We start from the raw sequence: 20067 nt of genomic DNA on the forward strand, positions 1-20067 counted from the left end.
TAAATGATAGGAATTTGAAATTCTCACATTTTTCGATAAGGATTTGGGAGTGTGAAATTAGAATCATTGAAATTATGTTCAATTGGTTTATTTCACAATGTAAGGATCATAGAAAAACATAGAGTGCATACTTGGTGTATGGCAAAGCTATTGTTTAAGAAAAACATAGTGTACATGCTTGGAGCATGGGACAACTAGTGTTTTTAATTCAAGTATAAAGTTGATAAAACCGAAACAATGAATAATGAGTAATCAGTATGGTGATAAATAAAAGTGTTTATTTATATTCATAGGGTTTGATACCATATTTGATTCATTTATTCTTGTGTTTCACTTTGCATGTTTTGACTTCCAGAATAACTAAGTCGCTCTTCCTGAATGATTAAGTTATTCAAACCATCCACAGTCGGTCATATGTTGGAAGTAGATATGAATCAAGACTGTCATGGGTTGGTTTGTAGAGGTCCAAGTTGGTGGACAAAGTGGTGCTACAACACTCATGAGTGCTCATAAGTTCTAAGTATTGGATTCAACCCGCGCTCATTTGAATCACTTCATGGATTTTATCACGAGTGATCATGAGACGATAATATCTTATATTCTTAAAACCTAGAGATATGAGTTGTTACTATGAGTTGGTTATACATTGATTGCACGAAAACGCATTGGTAACTCGATGTTATAAAACGTGCCTTTGTGTATGATTCAACAAGTAGTAGAACAAGCCATATGAGTCGAAGTTTATCCATTTCTTTTACCTTCGGGATAAAAGCGATATCTGTGGGCCCCTCGATGATTTAGCGATGACACATGTGACTGCTTGGCCAAGCCAGGACTGATTTGATTTGTTCAGTCAGTCAGTCATCATAAATCGAAAATCGGGAAACAACAAATGGACAGAGAGAATGATTATAATCCATGTCTCAGTCCATATGATATCTAGAATGGAGGAATATATGATCCCTTATCTAATGGACAAGTCATTGACAAGGTCAGAGTTCGACAGCGGCTTTAAGAGCTACGATTGCCAGTTAGGTTTTGAAGTCATACTCAATAATAGTTTTAGACTTATCCAAGTGGGAGACTGTTGGATTAATGTCTAAGTCCATAACTATATTTGGTATGTACTTGACCCGACCCGGCATGGTCCATTTGGGTTGCACTTCACCGGCACAATTTATATGGATAGTCTTTTGAGAATAGTATATTTATGATTTATATTAATATATTATAAGTTCTAATATATTAATATGGAATAATATTATTTAATTAGTATTGATCAAGAATTAATTTAGAATTAATTAAGTGATCAAAAAGAACTAATTAAATATGGACTCTTATATATATGGAATGGGCCAAGTTCATTTAGGTTGGGCTAAGCTTTCATGGATGGTCCATGGAGCTTTTAACCCATGGATCCTATGTAAATGAAAGGTCATGGGTATTAGGGTTTACATGGATGTAACCCTAATCCTCCATAATATATAAAGGGGTCCTTGGCTCACAAAATTGGCACAAGTGTGTGAAAATAAGAGTGGACCGATTTTAGTGTGCATACATATTCTCTCAAGTTCTTCCAAGGTGTTTTGGGGATTTGTGATTCCATTTGAGGCTTCCACACTATTGGGGCTAAGCTCTTAAAGCTTGAAGACATCAAGCTACATCAAAAGGTATGTCATCTAACTAGAACTTTGTAGTATAGGTGCTTCATAATATGGTAGTTAGGATGAAACCTTGGAATAGTTAATATTTGCATGTATAATAGAGAAAACATAGATCCAAGGTTTATAGGGTTGCATGTACACCATAGGAGTGTTAGAATGCTCAAAACCCAACAGCAATAACCCGGATACAAGTCCAATAAGGGTCGGTATTGGTGCCTTAGACCCTGTTGATAAAGTGAGGATAACTCACCTAACAAATGTCGCACTGAAGTGATAAGCTCAAACTCTCGAATGCTTGACACGAACTCCACCACCTATAGTTACATCCATGTGTGTTCTCTATTTAGTGTGATTTTTCAGGCTGAGATCTGAAACCCTAATTCGTGTGTGTTCTCTATTTAGTGTGATTTTTCAAGTTTGGAAGGAAGATTTTGTTGCAAGGAGCTTGAAGATCAAGAAGTGTGAGGCAAGGAACATGTGTAGATCTGAATTCTACCCCAGTTTAGCATCACTTGAAGGTATCAATTCATTACCTTGATCTTCTTCTAGCTAGATCCTTCTGTAATTGAGTTTTAGGGCCATTTTGGGCATTTGGTGCTACATTTCGAATGATGAACCAAGATCTAAAGTTGCAACTTTAGATCTAGGCTCATCTTGGCCCTTACAATCATAAAGTCTCAGTCTTTAGCATGATAGTGTAATTCGTTTGCCTAGAACCTCTTCTTTAGCTTGATTTAAGTCATCAGCACCTTGCATGTACATAAAGTTTGCAACTTATGTAAGAAGTATGCCGTTAGGAGCTTAGATCTACATTATGGAGCTTTGGAATGGCTTAAAAAGCATCTGAATGGAGAAAAGACTGAAGGGACTCGACGAGTTGCAAGGTCAACTCGACGAGTCCGATGAAGATTGCCTTGCAAAGACTTCTGCATGGACTCGGCGAGTCAGTAGGGTGACTCGGTGAGTCAGTTAGGGTTTCCCCGACATTTGGACACGCATGAACTCGACGAGTAACAGGGAACTCGACGAGTCAACCGGGGATTTCATGACTTCTCGAGTTCAGGAAGAACTCGACAAGTCGGTGAACTGCACTCGACGAGTCAGGTCAACATGGACTGTTAACATTGACTGTTTACTTTGACTTTTACCAAGGGTTGACCAGTTTGACCTCGGGGGGTATTTTGGTAATTTGGAAATTCATGGAAATGGTTTTATGGTAACTATAGGTGGTGGAGTTCGTGTCAAGCATTCGAGAGTTTGAGCTTATCACTTCAGTGCGACATTTGTTAGGTGAGTTATCCTCACTTTATCAACAGGGTCTAAGGCACCAATACCGACCCTTATTGGACTTGTATCCGGGTTATTGCTGTTGGGTTTTGAGCATTCTAACACTCCTATGGTGTACATGCAACCCTATAAACCTTGGATCTATGTTTTCTCTATTATACATGCAAATATTAACTATTCCAAGGTTTCATCCTAACTACCATATTATGAAGCACCTATACTACAAAGTTCTAGTTAGATGACATACCTTTTGATGTAGCTTGATGTCTTCAAGCTTTAAGAGCTTAGCCCCAATAGTGTGGAAGCCTCAAATGGAATCACAAATCCCCAAAACACCTTGGAAGAACTTGAGAGAATATGTATGCACACTAAAATCGGTCCACTCTTATTTTCACACACTTGTGCCAATTTTGTGAGCCAAGGACCCCTTTATATATTATGGAGGATTAGGGTTACATCCATGTAAACCCTAATACCCATGACCTTTCATTTACATAGGATCCATGGGTTAAAAGCTCCATGGACCATCCATGAAAGCTTAGCCCAACCTAAATGAACTTGGCCCATTCCATATATATAAGAGTCCATATTTAATTAGTTCTTTTTGATCACTTAATTAATTCTAAATTAATTCTTGATCAATACTAATTAAATAATATTATTCCATATTAATATATTAGAACTTATAATATATTAATATAAATCATAAATATACTATTCTCAAAAGACTATCCATATAAATTGTGCCGGTGAAGTGCAACCCAAATGGACCATGCCGGGTCGGGTCAAGTACATACCAAATATAGTTATGGACTTAGACATTAATCCAACAAGGTTGTACTGAAATGCAGCCGCGTGCCCAGTTCCTCGTGGAATTTCTGCCAAAATTTAGAGGTAAACTGAACATCACAGTCTGAGACGATAGAGAACGGAACCCCATGGCTAGCGACAATCTCGCGTATATACACATCGGCCAGCTTCTCGGCCGATGAGCTCTCCCTAATGGGCAGAAAACGAGCACTATTGGTCAATCGATCCACGATGACCCAGATAGCGTCGAACCCCTTCGTTGTCCTCGGCAGCTTGGTGATGAAATCCATCATGATCTGCTCCCATTTCCACATGGGAATCTCCAGAGGCTGCAGCTTGCCATGCGGCCTCTGGTGCTCGGCCTTGACCATCCTGCAGGTCAAGCACCTCTCAACGTACCAAGCGATTTCTCGCTTCATGCACGGCCACCAGTAACTCAATCGCAAGTCTCGGTACATCTTGGTGGCCCCCGGGTGAATAGAGAAGCGAGACTTATGAGCCTCCTCCAATATAGTCTGTATGACCCCCACCGGACATCGGAACCCAGACCCGACTGCAACGAGTCAATAATCCCCGGCTGTCCTGTACAAACCGGGTGTTCGCACCCTGATCTTCTCAAGTTTCCAGTTCTCCTGATGCATACCCTCAGCCTGGACTTCCCTGATCAAGCCCACAAGTGGATAATCCACTGAAATCCTCATGCATGTCACTGGTGTAGAAGATCCAACTGACTTGCGGCTCAGAGCGTCCGCAACCACATTCTCTTTACATGCGTGGTAAAGGATCTCACATTCGTAGTGCTTGACTACATCTAGCCATCTGCGCTGTCTCATGTTTAGGTTCGGCTGATCCATGATGTGTCTCAGGCTCTTGTGGTCCGTGTAGATGGTACAGCGTACCCCATAGAGGTAATGTCTCCAAATCTTGAGAGCGAATACCACCACTCCCAACTCCAGATCATGAGTAGGGTATCTCGTCTGATGCGGCTTCAACTGCCGTGATGCATAGGCTATCACCTGTCCCCTCTGCATGAGGACCACTCTTAGTCCCGTGATGGATGCATCACAGAACACCACAAAATCCTCAACTCCATCTGGAAGAGTCAAGACTGGAGTCTCGCATAGTCGCTGTCTGAGGGTCTCAAACGCCCTCTACTGCTCGGGGCCCCACCGGAAATCCACCCCCTTCCTCGTCAGACGAGTGAGAGGTACTACAATCTTGGAGAAATCCTGTATGAATCTCCGGTAGTACCCTGCTAATCCTAAGAAGCTCCTAATGTCTGAGGGAGATTTCAGGAACCTCCCACTGCATAACCGCCTCGATTTTGGCCGGATCGACCAAAATCCCCTCCTGGTTAACGAGGTGTCACAGAAACTGGACCTCTCGTAACCAAAACTCACACTTCGAGAACTTGGCATAAATCTGTTCCCGCCTCAGAACTCCCAATAACTCTCGCAGATGCTCCTCATGCTGCTCTCGGGTCTTGGAATACACCAAGATATCGTCGATGAATACTATGACCGAGCGATCGAGCATCAGTCTGCAGACCCGATTCATCAGGTCCATAAACACTGCTAGCGCGTTGGTGAGGCCAAACGGCATCACCACGAACTCGTAATGTCCATAACCAGTTCGGAATGCGGTCTTCTCCACGTCCTCCTCTCTGACCCTGACCTGATGATACCCAGACCTCAAGTCTATCTTGGAAAACCAAGACGCACCCTGCAGCTGATCGAAAAGGTCGTCTATCCTCGGGAGTGGATAACGGTTTTTCACCGTTAACTTGTTCAACTCTCGGTAATCAATGCACATCCAGTGTGAACCATCCTTCTTCCTGACGAAAAGTATCGGCGCTCCCCATGGGGAATTGCTTGGACGAATGAACTACTTTCCCAGCAGCTCTTGTAGCTGTGATGACAGCTCCTGCATCTCTCGCGGGGCCAACCGGTATGGCGCCTTAGCGATAGGGGCCGCACCTGGCACTAGGTCAATCCTAAACTCAACCTCCCTCTCCGGAGGCACTCCGAGTAACTCCTCCGGGAACACATCAGCAACCTCCCTGACCACCGGAACCTTTGAAACTGAAACCTGATCTCTGGCGACAATCCTTCGCATAATGCCCCTCCCTTCCGCATTTGCGGCACGCACTGCTAAACCTGCAGACCCACGAGTGACCCTCCCGCACTTGCCACAAGTGCGGCCCTGCTGTCCCCCTAGTCTGGAATCAGTGGTCTTAGACCGCTTCGGCGCCGGCTGTGACTGTGTCGGGGTCTGTCGTTGCTCCCTCATCTACAGCTCAATCTCCAACTCACGCCGCCTAGCGGCCTCCTGTAGATCCAGAAGTGTATCACAACGTTGGGTCGCCACAAACTGACAGATGTCAGTCTTGAGCATGCTCAGATAAAGTGTCATCTGAGCCTGCTCAGAAGCAAACTCCGGGCAGAACATCGCCCTCTCCGTGAACATATGGGTGATCTCCGTCACCGTCTCACCATCCTGTCTCAGCTCCAAGAACTCCTGAGCTAACCGTTCCCGCTCAACCTGTGGAATGTAGCGAGCGCAGAACATATCCCTGAACTGCTCCCAAGTAAGAGCAGCTCTCTGCTCATCCGAATACGACCCATTCATCAGCCTCCACCAGTCCTTTGCCCCGAACCTCATCAAGTTCAGGGCACATCTGACCTTCTGGTCAGTAGGACATAAGCACGTGAAGAAACACCCCTCCACGTCAGACAGCCACCTCATGGCTTTGATGGGGTCCTGAGTCCCATCAAAAGTAGGGGGCTTCGTGTTGTCGAAGTCCCGATACTGAAAAGCCCGACCGGCTCCCAACCCTGCCGCCGATACAGCCATTGTAGCTGTTACGGCAGCCGCCTCAGTGAGGGCTGCATAGCGATCATCGAAATACTCCACCATAGCAGTCTTGATAGACCCAAACATCTCCGGTAACTGAGCCCGGAACATAGCAGCAACCTCATCATGCAGGATCTCCTGGATCCTGTCATCCATCTCATCTGGCCTCATCTGGCTGATAGTCTCGGGCGCTCTCGGCGCCTGCTGTCCGCCCTCTCCTGATCCTGACCCGGATCCAGTCACGAATCGTCGTGTAACCACCATGCTGAAAATATACCAAAAAGATATCAAATATTCCACATAACAATCCGGGAACCAACTCCCAACAAAACCCTAGGGGTTGTGACTTCCTTGTTACGCGTATGGGTCCTGTGCTTTCAGTAGTACGGGCCCATACTACCTTCCATACCTACCCATATTTGTCTCAAGTATCATCACAACGCCCTAAAACTATACATAAGCATGGCATGCGCTTAGTCCTCACTCCTAGAGGAAGGCTACATATCTCATAATCGGCGGACTCATCCCAAACAACCTACCCATCCATGAAACTTCCACCAACCCTGCAACACTCGTGTATGCTAACCATACATAACGCTGGACCCAACAGACTTTCGAATACCTGATCCTACCCTAAGCCCTTCATCAGACAAGAACAGGAAATAAGGCCAAACCAAACATTCTCAGGCTATAAGATCTTAATTATGTACGACCGTGATGCATACACTAAGCAACCACAGTAATGATGTCAATTTCATATAAGGAAAACCCTAGGCTACCAGGCATCATATAATCAGCAAATTCTATCATGCAATTCCTGAAGATCCCTAGCCTAGTACTAGCATGTTGTTCTAAGATATCACATAATCAAATTATCCGTAAGGTATTTTGGGGTCTATCCGCGAGCTCCGGCTGATCGTACACTTGCAACCTCCTTTATTATTTTGAAAACATTTTAAGAAAATCGTTTTAAAATCTTGTCCTCAGTTTGAGACTGGAGACACGCGAGTGTTTCCTCCAATTCACTCAAACCAAGGCTCTGATACCAACTTGTAACATCCATGAAAATCATGCCAAATTTAAACTTTTTAAAGCATTTCAAAACCCATGATTATTACAAAACTTGTTTTCAAAATAGTATATTGTCAGAGTATCCTAGAATCAAAACATAAAATCATAAAGTGTGAGGAGTGGTACAATCACACCTTCGCCTTCCCGCGATCATCAGAAGTACCTGAAACAATAATCGTAAATGTAAGCTCGAAGGCTTATTGAGTTACCCCCAGAATACCAACGCTATATAATCATAACCATATCATAATAACATATAAGCAAACAGCATGTATAATGAGCCTTCAGCCTGACTGGACCGCCTCGCAGGCCTTCAGCCTATCTGGACCGCTCTTCGAGCCTTTGGTACGTCTGGACCGCCTCGTAGGGCCTACAGCCTATCCGGACTACTCGTCGGGCCTTCGCTCTGACTGACATGCCCTCTTGGGCCTATAGTCTATTCGAACCGCCCTGGGTATGTTGGCCTTCAGCACAAAGAAGGACTGCCTCAACCCAACCCCCAATCAACAAACATGTGCACATAATATCATACTCTAGCATATATAATAGTCAACTGATCTAACAGATCATAAATCATAGCAACATCCTATAACCAAGATATAGACCTAACCGGACACTAACATAGCATCATCCTATATACCAGGATACCGACCTAACCAGGTCACTAAGCATATCACCATCCTAACTACCATGATGTAAATCAATAAGTATATCATGCAATAACCCGGATACAAGTCCGATAAGGGTCGGTATTGGTGCCTTAGACCCTGTTGATATAGTGAGGATAAATCACCTCACAAATGTCGTACTTAAGTGATAAGCTCAAACTCTCAAATCTCCGACATGAACTCCACCACCTATAGTTACCATAAAACCATTTCCATGAATTTCCAAATTACCAAAATACCCCCAGAGGTCAAACTGGTCAACCCTTGGTCAAAGTCAAAGTCAACAGTCCAAGTTGACCCGACTCGTCGAGTGCAGTTCACCGACTCGTCGAGTTCTTCCTGAACTCGAGAAGTCGTGAAATCCCCGGTTGACTCGTCGAGTTTCCCTGATACTCATCGAGTTCATGCGTGTCCAAATGTCGGGGAAACCCTAACTGACTCGTCGAGTCACCCTACTGACTCGCCGAGTCCATGCAGAAGTCTTTTGCACGACAATCTTCATCGGACTCGTCGAGTTGACCTTGCAACTCGTCGAGTCCCTTCAGTCTTTTCTCCATTCAGATGCTTTTTAAGCCATTCCAAAGCTCCATAATGTAGATCTAAGCTCCTAATCTTGGATTAGGTGTCTAAGCCCATAACTATTATTGGTATGTACTTCACCCGAGAGTGGCATGGTCCATTTGGGTTGCATGGCATCGGAACAATTTGTATAGACTTTTGTGAGAAGAGGATATTTATGATTTATTAATATATTATAAGTTCTAATATATTAATATTATTTAATTAGTATTCATCAAGAATTAGTTTGGAATTAATTTTGTGATCAAAAGAGACTAATTAAATAAATGGGGATTGATTTGGTAAATCATTCATTCTTATAAAGTGGGCTTATGATCCATAGTTCTTCATGTTGGGCTAAATCCATGTGGTGACCCATGGATACTCCATGGAGGTTAAAACCCATGGATCATGAGGAATATGGGAAGTCATTAGTTACATAGTGTAACCCTAATGTGCACATTATATAAGGACCCCTCTAGCTCATGAAATTGGCACTAAGGAGTGACTATTGATAGACACATGAGGGCTAGCCGATTTTGAGTATAAATAATCTTCTCTCAAGTTATTCCAATTGTTGGTGGTGGTGTGTGAACCATTTGAGGTGCAACACTTGGGGCACTAAGCTCTTTAAGGTCCAATGAATCAAGCTACAACGAAAGGTATGTCATTCAACTATATTTCATATTGTATATACTCCATAACATGCTAGTTAGGATGATACCTTGGAAAATTGATATTTGCATGTATAATAGAGAAAACATAGATCCAAGGTATATAGGGTTGCATGTACACCATAGGAGTGTTAGAATGTTCAAAACCCAACAGTGGTATCAGAGCCTAGGGTTGTTTTCAATTATACTTGATGCTACTTGCTTGAAAAGGCTGAAAAAACTCGTTTTTGTGCATTCTAGACCGTGAACTCGTCGAGTCCACTCACAAACTCATCCAACTCGTCGAGTTTGTTCATGCACTCGACGAGTTGGAGCCCCTGACAACATATTTTCGAGTTTTATGGCTGGAATTGGTCTAGGATCATTACCCTAAGCTGTTTATGAACTTATAAACCTGTTTTTGATGTGGTAATGATCATGCTAAATCAATTCAAAAGATAATTGTCAAAGTTTCATGTTTTGTATTAGTTTAATGGTTAGGCTAATTACATGAAAATTGTTTGATTTGAATTGTCTTGTTCATATGAGTTTAATCTAGAACATGAATATTGCTAGATATGTTTGTTAGTTTATTTGGTGATTTAAATGGCCTTTAACGGATTCCATAACTTTTCTTCAAGTTATGGAAAACCAAAAATTTTTCCTTTAAAAAGTTATTAAAGCCATAGGTTATAAACTTGAAGAGTCTTTTCCCATAAATAATTTTATGAACTCCATAACTTGTCCTCAAGTTATGGATTCTCAAGAGTCTCTCCATTAAAGCTATATTAAACTCATATGTTATGGATTCCAAAAGTTTTTTGAATTGTTCAAAACTTGCCCTCAAGTTTTGGAACTTGTAAAGTTACCCCTCATGTATACTTTAGTTCCAAACCCTAGAATTTTAAAAGTTTAAAATTCTACCCTTATACTATTATAATATTATAGGTTTAATATTTATATATGTATAAGAACAAAGTCAGTCTTACCGTTAGTAGGCCTCATTCACGAAGCCGGTCTATAAGGGGGGTATAAGGTTACTGCCTATAAAATGGCAGTTTAATGGGTGTCCACTCTCACTCACCGCTTCCTTGACTGGTGGAGGGTCGTTAGTCGAACGGGTAGGATAGGACTCTAATTCTCCCTTCATTAAAAGTATAATGATAAATATAAAGTAACTAAACACTTTTAAATTCCCAGATCTTAGTTACTTAGGAAACTGTAAATATGGTGCTAACCCATGAAATTGCACTTTACACCTTGTTAAGCCGTTAGTGGAGCGTGTGTGGTTTACCAGCACACTAATCTGGACTGACAGTGTGTGGCAAAGGGTAGCCTGATGTTAATCATAGATCAATGGAGCGTGTGTGGTTAACCGGCACATTGATTAGGTGGTTGTAACATTGGGTGTACCAAGCTAATTTGCATGGTTATTCACACCTTGTTTGTGATCCTCGGCATCCCAGTCACGAACTTGAAGGGCACAATCGAGATTTAAACATGCCATTGAATTGTGCAATGAATCTCAAACGATCTAGGAATTTCAATTCACTTAAAACCTAAAGTTTTTTTTTCGTTTTTCGTGATGGAAATTGGTAAATCGTCATTTACTTACCTTCAAATATTTTGCAGTTTGGATTACGACATCCCTCTTCCAAATTGTAAAATATTGTGTTGGGTCCTAGCCTTAATATTTCATTTGGGTGTTATATTAAGGACTTAGATCAACTAACTTGAATTTCTCCCACTGTAGATGTCTAGTTCAGACAACTATGGTCTTCCCAAATCTTACGGAACAAGTTTTCCTCTTGAAGATGATGTCTCGCGGTTGGATCGTGGAAGTCATACTTCACTTCCTCCACCTCCTCCAATAATTCTCCCTAACTCACAAGTTCAAAGACTTGAAAAATTCAAGGTCACTCAAGCCCTACTTGCAATGAAACATCAAGATGGAAGATCTGTCTGTACTTACATCTTGGAGATGAAGTCACATATTGACAGGCTGAGAGTACTGGGTGTCGTTGTCTCGATGAAGTTGGTGGTTGACTGGGTACTTCAATCACTTTCCGAGTCATATAGTGAGTTCATTAAGGACTACTATGTGACAGACCACGACATGACCCTTATTGATCTTAACTATTTGCTTGTTGCTGCTGAATCAGCAATGATTTGGCGCACTGGAAAAGCAAATTTGGTTGGAAGATCTACTCCCCAAACTTCCATGGACATTGACAATGGAAACATTGGAAGTCCAGAAAATATTTCTCTTTCCAAGGGAAAGAGAAAGGCTAAGTCTGAGATTGTCCCGTGTACCATTCCCAAAGAGTCTATATGTTTCTATTGATGAGAGAAGGGGCATTGGTTACGAAGTTGCCCTGACTACCTGAAAGATCTGAGAAAAGGTAGAATCAAAAGTTTGACTCTGCTTCAGGTAAGTCTACTATCCAACTCTATTAACATGATGTGACTAGGTCGCATCTTGATGTTTTGTAGAATCGAAGCAAAGAGAAGGAAGCTTAAAGGAAGAGTATGTTGAATCTGGTCGCGAAGATGGATTTCAATCGCATGGTTCGATGGTCGGATTTTTGAGCTGCTGCTTAGGAGTTATGATAGATTGCTAGGAAATATGTAATAACATAGTTTTCATTTGTAATTGCATTGTAAGGAAAAGTTTTTCCGCATTTTATAAATAAATAAATTTTTTGTTGATTTTATCTTATTTTATATTTCCTTGATTTTTGTATGTTTCTATTGTTAGCAATATTGATTTGATTCTTTCGTTTGTGGTAGTGTCAAAATTTACCAAATAAGGAAAGATTCTCATCACCCAAGTTTCATGCAACTTGTATTGTGTGATGAATGAGAATTTTCATCTTTGGTAAATTAAGACTAATTCCTTGTTCACATGTATATGTGAGTTAAGTGAAGAACTAGGGGATCGGGTACACTGGGTGTGCGATGGTCAAGATCCACCACAAAGATCGATAAGACTATTCGTCATGATTTACTAAAGTTTAGTAAACATGGTTATGCTTACAAGTTTAAGTATAATTCTGGAACATTGGAAAAGTTTCAATGTATGGCAGGACGAATAAGAAGAACCAAATTAGGCAGAAAGATAAACGTTTATCCAATCTGAAAAGATGGGAGAGTACTTTAGTATCATGTTTTATGATCATCTTAATGATTATGGAAAACCATATCACAATTGATCCTCTAAAGACATCTTGGTGCACTTGTATGGCTAAGAAGAGGAATCGTGAATTGTTGAAATGGTTAAATCAATAAGATGAGTCACACTTCATTCCCAAAACAAGTCTTAAAGTCATACTCCAAGATTGTAACCTTGAGTGACATAATCTTAAGAAATGTTTAAAACACTCATCAAATGTAGAGTAAAACGTTTTCTACTCTTGTACATTTGAAACTGGTAAGTTGTGATGTTTTGGATAAAACAAAGACCAACTAAGACCAATTGTGTGAAGTGTTTATCTTAGTAAGAGTTCGCACTAACTCTTGAATATTTGTTTGTCAAGTTATGTTCCTTGACAATGTGAATCATATATGTCAAGAGGTCAGTGGGAGTCTTAAAGATCTTGACAAGTTTCAAGAACTAATCAAGAATAAACCTATTCTTAAACACTAGCACACGATTTGAGGTTTGTAACCTATTGTGTTGACATATTCTTGTTTATGTGCCCATTCCAGTTAAAGTTGACTATGCATATGAGTTCTGAGAGTTCTCAATTGGTTGCATAACAACCTGGAAGCAATGGTAGGCCCTTGTGCTGCCAGGAGGCAAGAAATTAAGAATGAACAAGTTCAGTCCATATGAGTTTGTATTTGTCACTAACCTTGTCTTGTGATTATGGTTTTGACCAAGATTGCAGAACTCGCTACTTGGTACAAATTCATATGGGTAGGAACTCATACACCATAAAAATCTAAGTGTCATAAGGTTTCTCTCCGATTCATGAAAATGATGGTGAGGAAACACTTTCACTAAGTAGTTTTTTAAGTAGATAGTAATCTTTGCATTCTCAAAGTCGTTAGTAGAGTACACTAACATGGACTTATGAGAAATAGCAAAGGTCTAACCAATTGAGACTATGATTACGGCATCCCTTTTCATAGTTCTTAAATTGTTTAGACACACCAGTGGGCTATCTACAATAAGGCGTATGATTTTGATAAAGTCTTATCAAAGCAATCTAGTATCAGAAATTTGAACTTTGGTAAGAAAGTCAATAAAGTATTGATTTCTAGAAGTCCACTAATTTCTGAATACATGTCAAAGCTAGTGGGAGCATAAGTATTATGCTGATAATCATCATGTTAGTGGGAGCATGATAATTATGATAAGTATTGCAAGTTAGCAATGTTAATTATAGAAAACAAAAGTTTCAATTCGTGAGGTTGTAGGGGTTGAAAAAGTTGTTTTGCTATAATTAAGGGAGAGGAAATTATACTTCATTTCAATTCTAAAAGGCTTAGATTGAGATTTTAATCATTTTAGTCAAGAATATATATATTTGAATTTCATGTTGGATTGGTTCAACTTAAGGAAATTCTATATATTGCGTTCTCAAAATTCGATTATGATTACGGCATCCCTCTTCATAGTCAAATTTTGAGAACATGGCAAATAAAAATATTGTAGCAAAAGACTGGTCTAGAATCATGTCTTTATGTGAAATATCATGAATCGTGTCCCATTTACTTTGGGTACAAGATCGATTACATGTGCTATAATATTTATCCTTTCTGAATTTTTCCAAATGCCTTGGGGCATTAAGGGGAAAAATGTCTAGAATTGGATATGACTAAAGTGATTAAGCAATTGTCGAGGACAATCTAAGGTTTTACCAAAGATTGGTTGCTTAAGGACAGTTGGAAGTATATTGTTAATATTGGAAGGACCATATTGACATATTCTGGAAAAGAGACAACTCTTGTTCAGAAGTAGTAGTCAAAATAGGAATATGGAGTTGTCTCCATAGGTGGAAGTTATATGTGTAAGATTAGAAAACTTAATGCAAGAAGGATATTCAAAGCAATGTGCTTTGATACTTCTTCTCCATGGAATTGATCTCCATTGGAATAACCTGTAATGACTGATGACAAGTCTTTGTGACTTTGTACATATTCATTACAAGAGGGTCTGTGCATATAAGTTTAAAATCTAAACAGATTTTGGTAAATGTTAGGAATTTGGAATTCTTACATTTTTCGATAAGGATTTGGGAGTGTGAAAAGAGAATCATTGAAAGTACGTTCAATCGACCTATTTCACAAAGTAAGGATCATAGACAAACATAGAGTGCATTGCAAAGCTATTGTTTAGAAAACATAGTGTACATGCTTGGAGCATGGGACAACTAGTGTTTTTTAAATTCAAGTATAAAGTTGATAAAACCGAAACAATGAATAATGAGTAATCTATGGTGATAAATAAAAAGTGTTTTATTTATATTCATAGTTTGATACCATATTAGATTCATTTATTCTTGTGTTTCATTTTGCATGTTTTGACTTCCTGAATAAACTAGGTTATTCTTCCTGAATGACTAAGTTATTCAAACCATCCACATTCGGTCATATGTTGGAAGTAGATATGAATCAAGACTATCATGGGTTGGCTTGTAGAGGTCCAAGTTGGTGGACAAAGTGGTGCTACAACACTCATGAGTGCTCATAAGTTCTGAGTATTGGATTCAACTCGCGCTCATTTGAATCACTTCATGGATTTTATCACGAGTGATCATGAGACGATAATATCATATATTCTTCAAACCTAGCGATATGAGTTGTTACTATGAGTTGATAGTACATTGATTGCACGAAAACGCATTGGTAACTCGATGTTATAAAACGTGCCTTTGTGTATGATTCAACAAGTAGTAGAACAAGCCATATGAGTCGAAGTTTATCCATTCCTTTTACCTTCGGGATAAAAGCGATATATGTGGGCCCCTCGATGATTTAGTGATGACACATGTGAGTGCTTGGCCAAGCCAGGACTGATTTGATTTGTTCAATCAGTCAGTCATCATGAATCGGAAATCGGGAAACAACAGATGGACAGAGAGAATGATTTATAATCCATGTCTCAGTCCATATGATATCTAGAATGGAGGAATATATGATCCCTTATCTAATGGACAAGTCATTGACAAGGTCAGAGTTCAGTTACAAGGTCAGAGTTCGACAACGGCTTTTGAGAGCTACGATTGCCAGTTGGTTCTTGAAGTCATACGAAATAATAGTTTTAGACTTATCCAATTGGGAGACTGTTGGATTAGTGTCTAAGTCCATAACTATATTTGGTATGTACTTGACCCGACCAGGCATGGTCCATTTGGGTTGCATGGCATCATGCACTTGGATAGACTAAATGAGAGAAATAAGACACTTATGGTTATTAATATATTATAAGTTCTAATATATTAATAATAAGAATAATAATATTTAATTAGCATTGATCAAGAATTAATTTAGAATTAATTATGTGATCAAAAGAAGACTAATTAAATATATGGGTTGATTGTGTAAATCATCCATAACTTATATAGAGGGCCAAAGCTCCATGGATAATCAAGTTGGGTTAAACCCATAGGATGCTCCATGGATGCTTCATGGAGGTTACATAACCCATGGGTCATGGAAACGAAAGGTCACGACAATTAGGGTTTACATGGTGTAACCCTAATTGTAACATACTATATAAGCATCATATTATTCACCAAAATTGGCACTATGTGTGAAAAAGAAGGGCTAGCCGATTTCTTGAAGTGTGGATTTCTCTCTAAGTTATTCCAAGAGCATTTGATGTTGTGTGAGCCATTTGAGGTGTCACATTTAAGGCACTAGGCACTCAAGCCCCATGGAGTCAAGCTACACTACAAAAGGTATGTATTCTATCTATATTATTACCCAAGTATCTATGATTGTATGCTAGATAGGGTAATACCTTGGAATATTAGCATTTGCATATATAATAGAGAAAACATAGATCCAAGGTATTTAGGGTTGCATGTACACTTAGGAGTGTTAGAATGCTCAAAACCCAACAGTGGTATCAGAGCCCAGGTTTTCTTTCTCTTATACTTGATGCAAATTGATTTTTCGAAGCCAAGAATCTGTCAGAACAGAAAACTCGACGATTTCTGGAAGAAAACTCGACGAGTTCATGTATTTGAGCATGAACTCGACGAGTTCCATGTTGAACTCGACGAGTTTGACTTCCTGTTGGCAGATTTTCGACTGTTTTGGCTGGAATTGGACTAGGAACATTACCCTTAGATGTTTTTGGACTTATAAACTTGTTTTGGATGTGGTAATGTTCATGCTAATCCAGTTTCAAAGATAATTGTCAATAGATTCATGTGTTGTATTAGTTTAAGAGTATTGCTAATTACATGGAAAAGTTTGATGTGAATTATCTTTGTTCATATGAGTTGCTTAGATTAATAGAAAAGTTAATTGAATAGTTGTTTTCAATCCATTTTAATCTAAAAGTTGATTCTAAAATGTGTTTGTGTAACTTGTCCTCAAGTTACATGAAAAGTCACATTAAAGTTTCTTAAAACTCATAAAAGTTGGCAAAGGTTACAAAATGAAGAGTATTGTCTTCATTGAATGGTTTTATGACTCCATAACTTGTCCCCAAGTTATGGAGGTTCAAGAGTCACTTAATAAAGTAATAAAATGTGTAACCTTAATTAGTTCCATAAGTTACAAAAATAAAGAAAAGTTACATTCTTTTATTAGTTTAAAGTCTTCCATAACTTGTCCTCAAGTTATGGAACTTGAAGAGTTTTTTAATTAAAAACTACTTTAAACACATAAGTTATGGAATTAATTAGTTTTGAATATTTTCAAAACTTGCCCTCAAGTTTTGGAATATGTAAAGTTTCCCTCAAGAATACTTTAATTCCAAGTTAAGCCCTTAGAGTTTTAAAAGTTAAAATTCAACCCTTATACTTTATAATATTATAAGTTAATAATATATATATATATATATATATATATATATATATATATATATATATATATATATATAAGAGCAAGTCAGTCTTACCATTAGTAGGCCTCATTCACGAAGCCGGTCTATAAGGGGGTATAAGGTTGTTGCCTATAAAATGGCAGCTTAATGGGTGTCTACTCTCACCCACCGCTTCCTTGACTGGTGGAGGGTCGTTAGCCGAACAGGTAGGACAAGGACTATAATTCTCCCTTCATTAAAAGTATTAATGATAAATACTAAGTAACTGAACACTTATAAATTCCCAATCTTAGTTACTTAGGAAAATGTGAATAAGGTGCTAATCCATGTAATTACACTTTGCACTTTATTTAAGACGTTAGTGGAGCGTGTGTGGTTAACCGGCACACTAACCTGGACTTAACAAGGTAGGCAAAGGGTAACTTAATGTTTATCATAGTATCGATGGAGTGTGTGTGGTTAACCGGCACATCGATTGAGGGGTAAACACTTAAGGGTACCAAGTAATTTGCATGGTTACTTTACACCTTGTTTTGTGATCCTCGGCATCCCAGTCACAAAACCTGAAGGGCACACTCGAGATTGAAACATGCCATTGAAAAGTTCAATGAATCTCAAAAGATCTAGGAGTTTCAAATCCAATTAAAACCTAATAATACATTTCGTTTACCTTGGTGGAAATTGGTGAATCGTCATTCACCTACCTTAAAATATTTTATAGCTTGGATTACGGCATCCCTCTTCTAAGTTATAAAATAGTTTGTTGGGTCCTAGCCTTAATATTTCATATTGGGTGTCATATTAAGGACTTTAGATCAACTATCTTGAATATCTCCCAAAAGATGTCTAAGTTCAGACATCTATGATCTTCCCAAATCTCTTAGAACTTTACTTCTTTCACCTCCTCCAGTTATTCTCCCTAACCCATAAGTTCTTGAAAAGTTCAAGGTCACTCAAGCCCTATTGGCAAGGCAAGGTCTAGGTGTGATCACATCTTGGAGATGAAGTCACATATTGACAAGCCGGGAGAGTTGGGTGTAAAAGTCTTGAGAAAGTTGGTTGTTCAATCACTTTCTAAGTCACATAGTGAGTTCCTTTGGGACTCCTATGAAACAGACTATGACAAGACCCTTAATGATCTTATCTATTTGCTTGGTACTGCTGAATCAGCAATGATTTGGAAGGCTAGTAAAGCAAATTTGATTAGAAGATCGACTTCCCAAAACGTTATGGACAGGGACAATAGTGACACAGGAAATCCATAAAAGCATTCTCTTCCCAATGGAAAGGGATTGGCCATAGTCAACTTGGTTGACCAAATGGTAAAGAGAAAGGCTAAGTCTGAGACAGTCCCATGTACTATTACCTAAGGGTCCATATGTTTCTATTGCCAAAGGAAGGGGCTTTGGTTACGAAGCTACCAAACTTACCTAAGGATGGTAAAGTCAATGAGTTTGACTTTATTTCAGGTAAAGTCCATTGTCTAATTCTATTAAGTTCCTACTTGGAGATTCTTATTACATGATGTGACTGGGTCACATGTTGACGTTATAAGAATCAAAGAAAAGAGAGAAAGCTTAAAGGAAGTATATGCTGATTCTGATCGCGAAGATGGACTTCGATCGCATCAGAATTTTTGAGTTGTTACTTAGGAGTTATGACTCATTGCTTAGGAATAGATAACAACAAGGTTTTCATATGGATTTTAAGGATGAGTTTTTCCGCAAAGTTTTTTAAAATAAAAGGAAATTCTTGATTTTATTTATTTTAAGTATCCTTACAATGGCATTTGTGGAAAAAAAAATTTGTTGCTTATATGATTACATTGCTAGTAATATAGGAAAATGGTTTTGATTCTTTCATTTGTGGTAGTGTCTAAATTTACCAAATAAGGAAAGTTTCTCATCACCCAAGTTTAAATTGGACCGAAACTTGGAATCATGCAAGTTGTATAGTATGATGAATGAGAATTTTCATCTTTGGAAAATTAAGACTAATTCCTTGTTCACATGTATATATTAGTCAAGGGAAGGACAAAGGGATCGGGTACACTTGGGTGTGTGCTGGTCAGGTCCACCACAAAGAATATTCGTCATGATTTACTAAAGCTTAGTAAATATGGTTATACTTACAAGTTTAAGTATAATTCTGAAAAACATTGAAAATACTTCAATGTATGGCAGAACGAATGAGAAGAATCAAATTTGGCAGAAAGATAAAAGTTTCTCAAATCTGAAAAGATGGGAGTGTACTTTAGTATCATGTTTATGATCATCTTAATGATTAAGATACCATATCACAATTGATCCTCTAAGGTCATCTTAGTGCATTTTTATGACTAAGAAGAGGAGTCATGAATTGTTGAAATGGTTAAATCAAAAAGATGAGTCATACTTCGTTCCAAAACAATTCTTAGAGTCATACTCCAAGATTGTAACTTGAGTGACATATCTTAAAGAAGGTTTATTAACACTAGTCAAATAGAAGAGTAAAAGGTT

This window comes from Lactuca virosa, chromosome 1 (genome assembly GCF_052849685.1).
Source record: "Lactuca virosa cultivar CGN04683 chromosome 1, Lactuca_virosa_CGN04683_v6, whole genome shotgun sequence".
Lineage (NCBI taxonomy): Eukaryota > Viridiplantae > Streptophyta > Magnoliopsida > Asterales > Asteraceae > Lactuca > Lactuca virosa.